The 16,052-nt window shown below is 44.0% G+C and overlaps 1 protein-coding gene across 3 annotated transcripts in view; it reads left to right on the forward strand.

The window, feature by feature from the left end:
* LOC126997530 (uncharacterized) overlaps positions 1 to 16,052 on the forward strand; it is a 134,349-nt gene that overhangs the window by 78,147 nt on the left and 40,150 nt on the right. Inside the window, exon 1 of one of the 3 annotated variants that reach the window (XM_050858675.1) lies at positions 13,847 to 14,120. The exons of the other annotated variants lie outside the window; for them this stretch is intronic. The gene's annotated coding sequence lies outside the window, so the exon portion shown is untranslated. Of the gene's footprint in view, positions 1 to 13,846; positions 14,121 to 16,052 lie in introns of those variants that run through there. 3 annotated transcript variants of the gene reach the window in all.

Here is a 16,052-nt window from a genome sequence, read left to right on the forward strand (position 1 = left end):
TGACAGATATATGTCGCCTCGCCCCCTCCTTCGCCCCCGGAAAGAAATGTTACCAATGCACTTCTTGTCGAAAAGTTTCCATTCCAAACACAGGTCATGCGGGAACACACACACACACACACACACACGTACACGCACACGCACACGCACACTCACACCCACACCCACACCCACACACCACCGGCTGCATGTCACTCATCGTCCCCATAACAGAATCGCTCCTATCCGGGTCAATAGCATATTATTTAATTCTTCCGAGTAATCTAATTCGACAGTTTTCATCCATTTGTGTATTAAAACGCTATCGGAAATATTACGTATATCGGTTAACCTTTTTCTCCGTTCAGAGCCTCCGCCACCTATTCCCTTCATCACCAGAGTCGTCACTTCACTTTGTTCTTGCAGTAAACTCTTTCTTTTCCTCTCCCCAAATCTTTGCTTCACGTACCGAGGATGCTTTTAGATTTCATCACAGTAATGCATCTCACATCCCCGGAGTTCATCACCTCATTGTGACGCCCTGTGCCCATTCCTGCCTCACCCTCTCCGCCCTGAGTCTCCCTGTCTCAGCACATCCCATGCACGCCGCCGCCTTCCCTCGCCCCGCACCTCCGCATCGCCGCCCTTCCTCGCCCGACGCCAATAACCTTAGTAACAAAGGCAAGATTCTCACTCCATTACGACGCGGAGGGGAGACGTCACTCGCCTCCGAAAACACACACACACACACACACACACACACACACACACACACACACACACACACACACACGCACACGCACACACATTCAGCCCCTCCTCCCCCCCCCCCACACACACATTTTTCGTCATCTTCAAGACCAGATCAAGTAGAAATCCAGCATTCCCTACATGATATATAGGAAATTGAACTCCCGTCGGCTACAAAGAGGCCGTGGTTAGCTCGGCCAGCCAACACGTCCTGGACCTGAATTGGATGCCTTGTCAAGCCCGAGACAGCCCAGCTCGCCCAAGTGTTTACGTTCCATTGCGAACTGATTGACTGACGTGGCGACTGCACACACTGACGCACGCCTGACGGGATACTGCAAGAGTTAACTTACTGCAAGACCCAATTTTGCTTTTCATATTGACTGGTTTATTTTTTTAGTAATATTACGAAGCTGCGAGGTTGCTGACGCCACCAGGTTTAAGACGTGGGATGTCTTGAGTACATCCAACACAACCTTAGACAACAAAACGACGTAATCTAACTTAATCAACACAACCTCTTAAAACATGTCATCTTCACCCATTAATAGACCACTGCAGCACAAAACCCTTTCCCAACGTTGTCCATTTCTCTCTCTGGTGTTAGTGTTCTCCATTCTGCTCCGCCAAAGACTTTTAACTCCATCTCTCCGCCTGTTTTTTGTTTGCCCTGACTTCTACAATTCTTTCTGATGCTCTTTTTCTGGTGTTCTTTTTTCTGGTGTTCTTTCTCTGGTGTTTTTTTTTGGTGTTCTTTCTCTGGTGTTCTTTCTCTGGTGTTCTTTCTCTGGTATTTTTGCCCTGACCTCTACAATTCTTTCTCTGGTGTTAGCGTTCTCAATTCTGCTCCTGTTAAATATTCTTCATTCCATCTGTCCGCCTGGTTTTATGTATTCTCTGGCTTCTACAATACCTGGGTTCCACTACGTTGTTTCAGTCATCCAATTGTTACCCGTTATAAGCATGATACGCCCTGATCATGTCCATTTCTTACGCTTATTTTTCATTTTAATATCTTCATCCGCCTTGTTTTATGCTTTCTCTGGCTTCTACAATACCTGGGCTCCTCTACGTTGTTTCAGTCGTCCAATTGTTATCCGCTTTAAGCATCATACAACCAGATGAAGTCCATTTCTTACGCTTATTTGTCATTTTAATATCTTCATCCGCGTTATTTTCTGCTTTCCCTGGCTTGTATAACTCCTGGATTGCTGCTACGTTAACTCAGCTGCCATTTGTTATCCGTTTTTTAACATGATCAAGTCCATTTCTTATTTTTAATCGTCACAAAAGATATATTCACCCTTTGTCTGTTCCCTCCTAATCCCTGGTCCTCACTTCCTGCCTCTCCTCGTAATACCCGCCACTTTTCTTTATTGTTCTTTGTCGTTGATGAATTAACAAAAGAATAATTAAACAAGAAGGTAATTGAATCAGGTGATGCCTCGCAGGTGACCTTTCATGTAACAATGGGTCGTGAGTAGTTTTTTTTTTATTCGGATTCACTCTCTCTTACTCTTTGTTTGTTTGTTTGTTTCTCTCTTTTTCTCCTTTCTTTCTTTCTCTCACTCTTTCTTCCTTTCTTTATCCTTTTCTCTCTTTCTTTCTTTCTCCGCTTTCTTTCTTTCTCTCCTTTCTTTCTTTTGTTCGTTCTTTCTTTCTCTTTCTTTTATTCTCTCTCTCTCTCTCTCTCTCTCTCTCTCTCTCTCTCTCTCTCTCTCTCTCTCTCTCTCTCTCTCTCTCTCTCTCGCAGCCTCCCTTCCTTTACCTGCGTCCGTAAATCTGCTCAGTCCTCTCAGAGATGCTCCTTCCTCGTATTCATCTCTCCCTTTCCTCCCTCGTGTCCCCCAAGGCTTAATTTCCCTTCCCCTCCCTTTCCCCTCTTCAACGGCCTCAAGTTCCCCTCCGCTCTCCCTCTTGCTGGAAATGGACTATGTAATGGAAGGCAGTATTGATGTCAGAAGTTGTGTGTGTGCATAACAAATCATTCTTTTCCCTTGCTTCGCTGGTCCCTGGATTTATCGCTGGTTGTATGAAGATATTTATATGCTACTGCTACTGATTTATTATGGCTCCCCCTTCGTTTTTTTCAAGGTGTAATATCGTTTTCCTTTCGTATTTGAGACCATGAGAAGTCAACGTCGGTAAGGCATCGCTCCGTTCTTCTTAGTATTAGTTCTTCGCTCGATCAAACACGGACGGCGTTCGGTGACATCTTGAAAATTTAGTTCCTCGTGAGTTTCCGAGAAGAGCTGAGCCTGTGAGTGACTGACTCTGATTATGGTTGTCGTCAGGAGCTCGTGATGGGTTTGGGGACTCGTGAGAGGCTGACAGGGAAGGGGAAAGGGAAGGGGGAGATCTAAGGGGGTCGCTGGAACACTGGAATGCGGGGCGAGGGGTTGACAAGGCCTGGGTGAGGTATGGATGGAAGTGAAGAGAGAGGATGTGAGGGAGGGCGGTGGTGGGAGAGGGCAGCAGCAGCGGTGGTTTTCAGGTTATTGCTGGAAGAAAAGGGAAGATAAAGATAAAAAACGGCATAGGGGGGACGACATGCAGGTGAGGTATTGTAAGAGGGAGGGAGAGAGGAGAGGAGAGGAGATGGAGACGGTGCAGAATACCTGGAATGTTTGGCAAGAGAGGGAGCAAACTACATCAATTCTGGAGAGGAAATATCCCTTGAGAGCGAAAGCAAATTCTAGGGGGGAAAAAGTTAAAAAAGAGAGCGGTGGACAGTAGGAAAACGGGGATGACGCAAAGAGTTCCCAGCAAAGAGTTCTGATGAGAGTTCTGAGTGGTTCCTTGATGGCTCGCACGAGGGGATAAAAGCCTATAGCAATTTTTTGGGACAGAATAAGCAGGAAAAGGCGTCAGGAGATGAAGGAATAGCAAAAGACAATAACAACAAAAGTGTTCCGAGCAAAGAGGTCTGATGGCAGGTCTGAGTGGTTCCTTAATGGCTCGCACGAAGAGGTAAAAGTGCATAGCCATTTTGGAGGGAAGAATAAGCAGGAAAAGGCGTCAAGAGATGAATAGCAGAAACAGGCTCTTCTGGACATTCTAAAGACAATAACAACGATAGGAATTAGTGGTTATAAATGTCGTTGGGTTAATCATATACTTCCAATCGTGTGTGTGGAGTATCTCGGCCCAAGTAGGTAAATCAAGATGACTAATGTAGCTCTTCCTTAGTGGATAGACGTGTTGGCGTCGGAGCGGAGGGCGCGCAGGTCAGAGCTTCGCTAATGTGCAAACACGACGGAACCATCTGGGCTAATGGTGGTCGTTTATCAAGCTTCGAAAAAAATAGAAGGAAAAAATATCACAGGAAATGAGGAAAAAATACGTCCTGATTATCACGTTTGGTATTACGATGTTTCGAAAATATAGTTTAAAGTATGATAACGAAGAAAAATGAATAATGAGCAAAGAATTCATAGCTAGGGGCGGATTCTTACTTTCGGTGTTTGCACTTCGCTGGGTAATTATGAGAAGAGAAAAAAAGGCCGCGCTGGGAAAGAAAGAACAATCAGTAGCTAAACTTCCGGTCTACCAAAGCAAAGAATAGTGTTATTTTTTTCATTCGATGGCAGTCAACGCTTCACACAAGTATTCGGAGTGCTTTAGTGATCGCCTGAACGACACATACATTTTTTATTTGTTTTATGTGGACCTTTGCTTTTTCTTGTCTTAATATTGATGTCATTGATGTCTGGTTGATAAACAGGAAGATCGTTGGAAGTTTAAGATGTCGATTTTGTAAAAGAATTGATGGTTTTTGTTTTTGCGGAAAAGGAAACAGCTCAAGGGCAATCAGCAAAGGAAACAAAAAGGCTCGCTAATCACTGCTCCTGCACACACATACAGGAGTGGCCGGAAGAGAGGTCAGTTTTATGAATCGTAATTTTTTTATAAGGTTTGATGTTACGTGTATTGTAATTTTGTCAGCATGAAAACCAATTAAATTCTTTCGCGGTTCCTGAATGTGCGTTGCATGTTTCCCCTCTTTTCTCTTTCAGTCCATCCAAGCATGGCAGAGTTGCACAAACTTTCTTTTACATTGCCGCCGCACGTCTATAAAGCACAATATTCCTTATGACGTGCGACACCTACGTTTTTTTTTATGTTTCCATGTGGCGAAGTATTTGATTCAGGGCGACGTGACTCCCTCCCTCCCTCCCTCCCTGTCCCTCGAGTCCCTCATAGTTACGGGTGGCGAACATTTGCGTTTTATAACCCCAAAACAAAATATACTAAATAAAATTTAATGAAATGGCACCAACCCAGCGCTGACCACACCGAGCAGTGGCGGAATGCACCTCAATTAATTTTACAGAGCTCAGTCGCATGAAATTTGGCAGAGGGTGGGGGGAGGGGGAGGAGGGGGGAGGGGGAGGGGGTCTGGGGGGGTCTTTTTTTTTTAGTGGGGGGTGAATGTTGATAAAAGGGAAGCTCCGTGATAGTGGCTGAGCTTATCGTGACCTCGTGTGGCGCGGGGGAAAGGTCGATCTGTGTGTGTGTGTGTGTGTGTGTGTGTGCGTGTGCGTGTGTGTGGGTCTCTCTCACACACACACACACACACACACACACACACACATACACACACCAAGGGGGATCGTTAGTTCGCACATTACCTTTCTGCCATCAGCGCCGAGGGAAGGTAATGGGCTAATGGAGGGGCCGCGGGCACACCTCCGGCCAGAGGTTAATTGCTCTCTTACGCAATGCCTTCTGTGAATAAGTACCTGTTTTTTGGGAATTTTCAGGTGGGCTCTATTTTCTCTCTCTTGTTTTCCTGGTTTTCGTTCGCTCTCTGGAGATGAACATTTGTGGTCATTCTTATTCGTTCATTTCTGTTTGTTTTTGGTGATGGATCCTCCTCTGCAAGTTACGGTTTTCAAGTATTTTCAGTTATGTTCCATTTTCACCTTCTCATTTTCTTGGTTTTCGTTCATATATTGCTTTGTGTAGATAAAGGAATCGTGGTCATTTTTACTAGTTCATATATATTTATTTTTGGTGGAAGCTAGAATGATTTCCTGCAGGTTACGTTTTTTGAGAATTTTCAGTTATGTTCCATTTTCACTTTCTCATTTTCTTGGTTTTCGTTCATATATTGCTTTGTGTAGATAAAGGAATCGTGATCATTTTTACTAGTTCATATATATTTATTTTTGGTGGAAGCTAGAATGATTTCCTGCAGGTTACGTTTTTTGAGAATTTTCAGTTATGTTCCATTTTCTCTCTCTCATTTTCTTGGTATTCGTTCATATATTGCTCTGTGGAGATGAAGGAATCGTGGTTATCTTTACTAGCTCATAGATATTTCTTTTTGGTGAAGGCTAGAATTATTTCCTGCAAGTTACTTTTTTTGAGAATTTTCAGTTAGGTTCCATTTTCTATTTCTCATTTTGTTGGTCTTCGCTCATATATTGCTCTGTGGAGATAAAGAAATTGTGGTCATTGTTACTAATTCATTTCTGTTTCTTTTTATTGAAGGATAGAATTACTCCTCTGTAAGTTACTTCTCCTATAGATGAAAACACATTATTTCGCCAATGCACTACGGTCCCCTAATATCGAACGTTAAAAAGCTATATAGAAAGGTGTTGAACATAGAGAAAAACACGTTACCATAGCTATGTACTACGGTCCCCTAATCTCGTGTGAAAAAAAGATATACAGAAAGTTGTTTATTATATAGGGGCCATGTACAACGGTCCCTTAATTCCGAGTGTTAAAAAGATATATGGAAAGGTGTTGACTACAGGGGAAACATATTATTTTGGCTATTTACTACGGTCCTCTATTTTCGGGTGTTCAAAAGTTATACAGAAAGTTGTTTACTGTAGATGAAAACACGTTATTTAGTCTCTGTACAGCAGTCCCCTCTTTCCGGGCGTTAATAAGATAAACAAAAAGGTGTTGAGAGTAGAGGAAAACACATTATTTTGGCTGTTCTACGGTGATAAAAAAAAATATACAGAAAGGTATTTATTATTCAAGGAACACGTTATTTCGGCTATGTAGAACGGTCCCCTAATTCCGGGTGATAAAATGATACACAAAAAGGTGTTAAGAGTAGAGGAAAACACATTATTTGGTCTAATTAATACGGTCCCCTAATTTCAGGTGTTAAAAAAGATACATTAAAAGGTGTTGAGAGTAGAGGAAAACACATTATTTGGCTATGTACTACCGTCCCCTCATTCCGGGTGATAAAAAGATATACAGAAAGGCATTATTTGGTTTACTATGGCCCCTTTATCTCCTGTAACCCGCCATTCCCATCCAGCATAGGACCGTTGCTTCGTCACGCGCGCCGAAGGGATTATGAAGGGGAGGAGGCTGACGCTGGCACCGTGTAGAGTTTATGCTCTTTTGGTTATTTGTTCTGCGCTGGCGGCCACACACTGTTAACTTTACTGCTAAATACATATTCCCACAGTGCATTAATTTTCGGCGTTTTTACTGCAAGAGGGAAGGCTAATGGCTATGAGGGCTAAATCATATAAATACTTTTTTTTATTACTGCCGGGCGAAAATGAAGGGCAGGAATGGTGGAGTGAAATGTCGAAATATGCAACTGCAGTGTTTGAATGCCCGCATGTGTGTGTGTGTGTGTGTGTGTGTGTGTGTGTGTATTCCGGTGCAAACGCAATCTTTACTGTGTACGGATTATACGGGTTTTTACAAGCAATAATTATTTAGTTGTAAAATTTTCGTTTTTGGCACGGGTTCAAATTGTTCGGTGCGTGTGTTACGGTTTTTCTGTGGCCGTCGCACGTACGAATTTGTGTCCGTGGTAATTTGTGAGTTGTGAGTGGCGGGCTGGCGTGAGTCGTCGGATTGTAAGGTTGAATCCGCAGCAGCTCTTCAACTCCCTTCCATACTTGCGCGTTGTTTGCTAATTGAAGAAAACCGAGTTGATAAGTTGGAGTCATACGGGTTTCCAGCACCGCGCTCTCGGGAAATTCTTTTTCAGAGTAAAGGAAGCAGATGAAAAACAAACACGAAGCCTGATAACGCTGCTCCTTGTGGTTAGCGTGCCGGCGCCGCGTCTGGGAGATCCAGGAGGGACGCGGGTTCGAATCCTGGCCGCCACACAGCTGGGACCACCTATCTACCCGGACTCAAGATTACCTCTCCAAAGAGAGGCTCAAAGATGAGCTCCGGGGAGCAGTATGAGCCAAAACAAGTTGGCGCCACTATAAACACTCGCCTGCGCCACAACGGGCTGGGCCGACCATCAGGTCCCCATCGGTGTAAAAGCCTAACGACGCAATAGGCAGCGACGTAAAAAAAAAAAAGGCAGAGCAGAGAGGTCAATTTCGGCTGGAGAGGAGTCCTCTATTGATGGTGGAAGGGTGAAATATTACCACAACATGCCGAAGAGACGGAGACGAGACCCCTGGCAAGTCGTAGGCATGAGGGAAGGCCCGAGAATGTACTGTGAGGTATTTTTAAATATAATGAATGATTTAACCGATTTCGAATATATAAGTCTCTCTCAGTCTCTCTCTCCCTTTCTCTTTCTCTCCCTTCCCTCTGACCCATGTAAAAATGAAGAACTCGAAGCACAAAACAAAAGTGAGCAGCTGTTGTGGCCCTGGCCGGGAAGTTATGTTGCTCCCTCGGATTCTTTTTAGTGTTGCGATAAAATTTGCATGTCATGAAAGGCGAATTCCGAGCGGCGGCGCCACCGTGTTTCAGCTTTTACAAGTCTATCCCGAAAACTGCACTTCATAACCTTTACCCTGAGGAAGGTATCCCCTAAAGCCCGCCATGACACGAGGCTTAACAGGGATGCAAAGTCAAATGTTTTAGGCTGGTGTTCTCAGACGCTTCCGCCTCTTACACCAGCAACTCTTCCGAAAAGTCCAGAAAGGAGATCTGTCGGGTTTTAATGACTTTTCTTTAAGTTCACGGTACAGAAGAAGGGTCAAGATACCACCAGGGTCTTAAAACTACCCCTGGAAATGCTCAATACTCCTACGAAAGGCTACGAAAGGCGTCCGAAAATCTAGCATTCTCAGACCCTTCCGCATCTCAGGTCAAATATTTCCAAAGGCCAAAAAGGACAGTCGGGTTTTAATGACTTTTCTTTAAGTTTATGGTACAGAAGAAGAGTCAGACTACCACCAGGGTCATAAACCTACCCCTGGAAATGCTCGAAACTCCTACGAAAGCCTACGAAAAGCTACGAATGGCTACGAAAGGCTGGTATCCATTGACGCATCCGCGTTTCATATCAGCTAATTTCAAGGGCCAAAAAGGAGATCAGTAGGGCCTAAATGATTTTTTTAGGCTCATGGTACAGAAGAAAGGCCAGACTACAACCAGAGTCATAAAACTACCCCTGGAAATGCTCGAAACTCCTACGAAAGCCTTGTCAAATATCTGTACCTAGGTGACGAACTTATTTAGACATATAGACGAATAGGAATCTCCCTGTTTTACTTTTCCTAGCTTGAATACAACTAATAAGATAATCACATGGAGTCTAGAGGAGCCCGCCGCGCCCGTCCGCCAGAGGTTCCGTCGGCGCTATTGACGTCCAGGCGCGGTGAGGCACATCCATTCGGCGGGGCCTTCTCTCGCGCCTTCCAGGTCAGCGCCAGACTAAAGTGTTTGTGGCCGAGAGGAGAATATTCACAGTGTGGGGCTCCGATGTGTGTGCCGTGCGGGGGCTGTGGCTGTGGGGAGAGTCGGCTATATGTGTGTGTGATGGGGAGGTGAGAGGGGTTGTGTGTGTGTGTGTGTGTGTGTGTGTGTGTGTGTGTTTGGTTTTAAGGGTGTGCATGTCAGGTTTTGTATCGGAATGTCTGTTTGATTGGTTTATATGTTTGTTTGCTTCTTTTCCCGGCTGGTATGTCTGTCGATGCCTCCAACACTCGAAATTATGGCGCACGCACACACACACACACACACACACACACACACACGTAGAAATAGATGAGAACGCTTCTTTTGTCTCTAAAGCGAAAAAGATATTTGTTTCACTGCACGCGCCGAGCATGTCAGAGGCGGGCAACACATATATACACATGCACACACGCACACACATATCTATACAATCACTTTAGGCCTACACAGATATGCACGCACACACGCACCCACACACACACACGTCTGTACAAACACGCATCCACGCACGGCACTACACACACTCTCGTTATGTACATAAATTTTACATAAAACCAGACCACCAGGTAAAGAAATTGGATAAAAAGTAAGTTATTGTTCCTCCAGTCGGTAATAATTTTCCTCTGATATCACATTATCTTGCAATTGCCATTATGGAAATTGCTATGTTTTCTTTGCCATATCATTCCTGTATTTGAATCTCATTGCTTCAGGTCATCATCGAACCTTTAATGTTTCAGTTCATTCAGTTGTAACATGAACTGTCATATATTTCGGCCACTCCTCTAACTCTTTTTAGGAGCAGTGAGTAGCGGGCTTTTTTTTTTTTAACATTTGGTATCTTTTTTTATGCCCTTGAACTGACTCCTCTGCTGGAAAAAAAAGACTGACCAAATAGACGTCTTTGTATACCTTATGTTTAGATCTAATGTCTACGAAGTCTTCTTGATATTTGCCTCATGCACATCGCAGAGTGCTTGATATATTGTGCGTTCATCAGACAGGTTTCAGGCAAGCTTCTGTATGTGTTAAAATAATATTTTGGTGATAGTATTTTGATTCAAGCTTGTTAAAGTATATTTCTTTATTTGGACCAATGGGAGTTTTGTGCCTTTCACTGTATACTATAAATTTGCACTTTTTGGTCAATAAACTAACTATAATTTAGGAGGGCAAGAGAGCGAGCGTTGCATTCCGTGTGTATGAATCGATTGTCGTGAGGGAAGGACGCGCCGTGGGCCGTGCATTCCGCCACGCTGGACGCTGCCTGGAACGCCTGTACGGTGTGCTCACGCGTAAACCAACGCGAGTGTGGCCGAGCGAGCAAGGGTCAAATGGATGATATAAATGTGCATGGCTTTTGAAGGTCTTTAATACGAGTGATGTCAATAAGGTTCTGGTTGTTAAAGAGTAGGGTAGGACACGTATTCATGGGTTTAAGTTAGATATATTCAGATTCAGCTAAAAAATAGGCAAGCATTGGTTTATGAAGATACCGGTGGCCAAGTATAAGAGGTTTGATATTCGTGTGGTGAGTGCCATTACGATAGATGAATTGATGAATTGGGAGAACAGGTCTTGATATTTGTATAGGATCTTCCCCGTATAGGCCAACCGACCAATTGAAGACTGTTTTTCTTAAACCTCAAAAAGTCACATGTAATTATGTCACTGTGCTGCGGGAAAATATTTGAAATAGAACTTGAAATCAATGGCTTGATGAATAATCAGACATATGTTTCATTCACCAAAGCTGGAACACATAGATTGAATCATTCATAGCGACCCATCGTGGGCGCTGATCGAGAGTGCAGAAGCCCTCGCAGTGTGGACAGCTCGCAGTGGAATGGCCGCTCCCATGTGTTGCTGCAGGGCGGGAGGTGTTGACTCAGGGCGGTGATGGATCAGCGGGAAGGACCCGCTTAATTGGCTCACATTGTGTCGGGCCGTGGCAGAGCGGCAGGCGGCGGGGAGAGTTACGCCGCCGCGCTCACACCTGCCGCTGCCTGGGCCCTGCATGGCGGCTCGCACATGCCAGGCACTCGCGTCATAAAGTATCCTCGGCCTGGTATCGCCGAGTTAGCTCACCTACACTGTGCTACCATGATTCACACCCGGCAGTGTATCAAGTGGTATTCCCATGCGTCTGTTATTGTAGCATATAGATTGATATTGATGTTAAAATGTTTTATGCATACAACCTTCCAACTTCTCAATATACTAATGAAGCTTTCCAGTAGCCTTGCATCTTCACCATCTCTATAATACTTTTATCTCCTATTCAATTGGCAGATGCGGCCACAGGAGCTTCAATGTCAAAAACTGTATTAGAGGCCAGATTTTTTCTACATTTGGACCTATCGCGGCCAGATAGTGACTGGTAAGAGCACCGCACCTTGTCCCGACCGCCGCGAGCAGCAGGGCCTCGCGGGCGCCGTGACTGGTAGAGGCAGCCGCCCGGCGCGTGTCGCCCCGCCTGTTGTTTGTCGCACCGTAAACACCGTGAGGGGCCGCGATGACGTTCAGCGTCCGATATCACGTTTACCGTTCGCTTAAAATGGTGTAATTTACATAGAAAGTGTTCCAAACGAGGATGTATTTCAGCGTAGTGGTCGACGGGTAAAGAGGGAGGCGAGGAGTTTAGGGCCTTGCGCCTACCTGCTAGGACGACTACGGCGGCGGCAGCGGCGGCGGCGGAGGGGGGTGAAGACGACGTGGTCGGCGGCGATGAGCGGGTGTGGCGGGTGAGGGCGAAGGGAACGACGGGTGGTGGCTAGCAGGAGCGGGCAGCAGGTGAGGGCAAGGCGTCTTCCCTCACCTGCTGGTCGAGGGGCATGCCGACACCTGCTGAGGTCTGCGATCGGTGTGTAAAGTGGACCAACACTGTGCTGAGGGTGTTAGGAACGGTGTGAGTGCATCTGTCATCACACACGCACACACACACACACAAAAAAAAAAAAAAAAAAAAACACACACACACAAACACAAACACAAACACACACACGCACACTCACTAAAAAAAAAAACACAAACATGCAAAGATCGAGACCAGAATGTAAGAGTATCATAGCTAAATATTGGTTGAGAGAGGAGGAATTTTCTAATACAGTGATGGATAAAAAAAACTGTGGGCAATTAACCTTGAACATACTATCCACCCCGGCACTGCACCTTCCCGCAGCGCCCTTCTGTGCCGCCCTTCAACGAGATGCCGCCAGAAACAATGTGTGGCGTGACGGTTGGCGGCACGGAACTCGATGCGCCCCATTAGGATCAACGACTCTGATTACTAAGAGGCTGATGATGAGGGATGACAAAAAAAAATAGTGTGGGTTTCATTTACTCGCGACGGATACAACTCACCTAATGGCTGTTGATTTTTTTACTCTCTTTGTAGTTGTGAGAGGAGTCGCTACAGGTTAATTGTATGTCTTTTCGGGAAACTTTCGTGGAAACTAATATATCTAATTGAAAATACCATGCCTTCAGTTTTTGTTGTTGACGTATGTGCTCTTTGGCGGTTATCATAGAGACGTGTAACCAGAACAAGAAGAAAAAGAGGTATTATTAGGAGAACAGAACCAGAACAAGAAGAAAAGGAGGCATTACTTGGAGAACAAAACCCAGAACGAGAAGAAAAGGAGGAATAACTAGAACAAAATCGAGAACAAGAAGAAAAGGAGGCATACCTAGAAGAACAAAATCCAGAACAACAAGAAAAAGAGGCATAACTAGGAGAACAAAACCCAGAACGAGAAGAAAAGGAGGCATTACTAGGAGAACAAAACCCTGAACGAGAAGAAAAGGAGGCATTACTAGGAGAACAAAACCCTGAACGAGAAGAAAAGGAGGCATTACTAGGAGAACAAAACCCTGAACGAGAAGAAAAGGAGGACTAACTAGGAGAACAAAACCCTGAACGAGAAAAAAGGAGGCATTATTAGGAGAACAAAATCAAGAACGAGAAGAAAAGGAGACATTACTAGGAGAACAAAACCCAGAACAAGAAGAAAAGGAGGAATAACTAGGAGAACAAAATCGAGAACGAGAAGAAAAGGAGGAATAACTATGAGAACAAAACCCAGAACAAGAAGAAAAGGAGGACTAACTAGGAGAACAAAATCAAGAACAAAAAGAAAAGAAGGTATAGAGTAGAACAACATAGGAGAGCAAAATCCAGAACAAGAAAAAGAGGAGGTATAATTAGTAGAACAAAACGTAGAACAAAAACAGGAAGCATAACTAGTACAAAACCTAGAACAGGAGGCATAACTAAAAGAACAAATCCAAAACAAGAAGAAAAGGAAATGTAGCTGTAACAAGACCCAGAAGAACAAGAAGAAAAGGAGATATAACTAGTAAAACAAAAGCTGCTGCTGCGCGGGTGAGAGGCAGGTAAAGCTAGGGCAGGAGGAAGAGCAGGAGGCAGCCAGCCCCGTCGTCAGCTCGCCCCGCCAGTCTACCTCTGTTCGCAGCGGGGGAAGGTCGTGACTCCTCCTCCTGTACTGCCGTTCCCGAGCGAAGGAAACTTTGGTGACATGATAATACTGTTTCACGGATACATATTACCGTAGAGCGTGGTTTCGGAAAGAGCGCTTACCGGCTGTGTTTACGATGCACTTTGTTGTATAGCGGAGAAGAGGTTGTTTAAATGTGAAGCTAGAGAAGTGAATAAACACTCCCCCATCGTATTCAGCGGCTGCCTCATCTCTCTTCAGCCTCAGCATCCACTTCAGACCGAGCGCTGGGTAGGTTGACAAGACTACTTCTCGTATTACCCAGCATTACAAAACCTGTAATGTAGTGCGAGTATGTAGACGAAAACTTTGTGTGTGTGTGTGTGTGTGTGTGTGTGTGTGTGTGTGAACCAGCGGCAGTGAGGTGCATTATTAGGTGACCCCGACACACGAAAAGACTCAAGGAGGTTTCTGGATATACTGAAAGAAGCTGCGAAGACTGACTGTGGACTTTCCCCTCCTCACACAATCTCATAATTATCAGCGTTACCATGAGGCAGATAGATAAACAGATAGATAGATACGTAGATAGATGGATAGATTGATACATAGATAGATAGATACATAGTGTGAGGGAAGTAGATAGATATAAAAAAGAATAGAAGCAAGCGACGGATGGGTTGATTTGATTAGATAGATAGATATGTAGATAGATGAATGGATAGATTGACACATGAATAGATAGATGGGAGTGAAGGGGAAAGATAAAGAGAGAGAGAAGCTTGCAACGGATGGCAGATAGATAAATGGACATAGATAGATTGATGGATGGATAGATTGACACAAACAAATAGATAAATAAATAATGAATGAAGGGGATAGGTAAAGAGAGAAAGAGAAGCAAGCGTCAGATGGGTTGATTAGATACATTGCACAAATAGACGCCGAGCCCCGTGAGTGAGGGTGTGCTTGGCCCTAATGAATAGCGGTCGGGTGCCTGCGCGGGGCCGTTTGATGACCTTTGTGTTAGCGGCAAACAAACCATAAATCATGCATCCTCTGCTGATTGGTTTTGAAGGCGGGAACATCGACAAAAGACAAGGAAAGCGATCGGGTGCGCTAAGCAAAACATTGGTACTCAAACGACGTATACTTATCAAGAGGATTTTAAATACTTGGAATATTGTCTGATTTTGGTTTTGAAGGCGGGAACGTTGACAGAAGACACGGAAAACTATCGGATTCGCTAAAACAAAACGTTGCTACTTAAATGACATATCAAGAGGTTTTCAATATGTAAGTGGAATATTGTGTGACTGATTTTGAAGGTGGAAACGTTTGACAGATGACATGAAAAGTGATCGGATGCCCTAAACCAAACGTTGCCACTTAAAACCGACACATCAAATGGATTCTAATACTTATACATGGAAGATTATTAGATTTTGAAAGTGAAAAGAAAAAAAAAGGGAGTGCAGGAAAGACATGAGTAATATATATGGTACTTAAAAGAAAAATGCCACTGGGAACAATTAGGTGCTAGAAAGATATAGATAAAAGGACCCTAATACATGATGACTTTTTTTTCTTGCGTTGAATTGTATTAAACGAAATTGTCTTTAAGGAGGAGTTAATCCGTTAAGAATATGGACGTTATTATTGTCATTTCCACGATTCTCCAGACAATATTGCTTTAAGTGTTCGGGAAATGGATTAATAAAGTCTCACCTGCACTCGAGTTTGAGAAAATAAAGAAAAAGAAAAAATTAATTCTCATCCTTAAGAAATCGGTCTCCAGTTGTATATAAGGAAGCACACACACACACACACACACACACACACACACACACACACACACACACACACACACACATGCACTCGTACTAGGAATATGAAAAGTCACCTACGTTTTTTTTTTTTTTTTTAACAGCAGAGGAGTCAGTTCAAGGGCATACAAAAAAGGCAACAAATGTGAAAAATAAATATAAATAACACAAAAACGGCTTGCTTCGTTGATACAGAGATTAGTTACTCTAGTCTTCGTAAGGTTTTGATAGTCGGTGAAATGTAAGATTGCATTGCTTTTGTTATCTCTTCCGTATCTTCGACTTTTCCCCTGTTTCTCTCGATTCTGATTCACACACACATCTTCCCCCATTTCCACCTCAAAACTCACGTCTCTCTTCTTTCTCTTCCTCTGATCCTTGCGTTTTTAAATCACTC

The sequence above is a fragment of the Eriocheir sinensis genome, chromosome 12, assembly GCF_024679095.1.
Source record: "Eriocheir sinensis breed Jianghai 21 chromosome 12, ASM2467909v1, whole genome shotgun sequence".
In the NCBI taxonomy this organism is placed as follows: Eukaryota; Metazoa; Arthropoda; class Malacostraca; order Decapoda; family Varunidae; genus Eriocheir; species Eriocheir sinensis.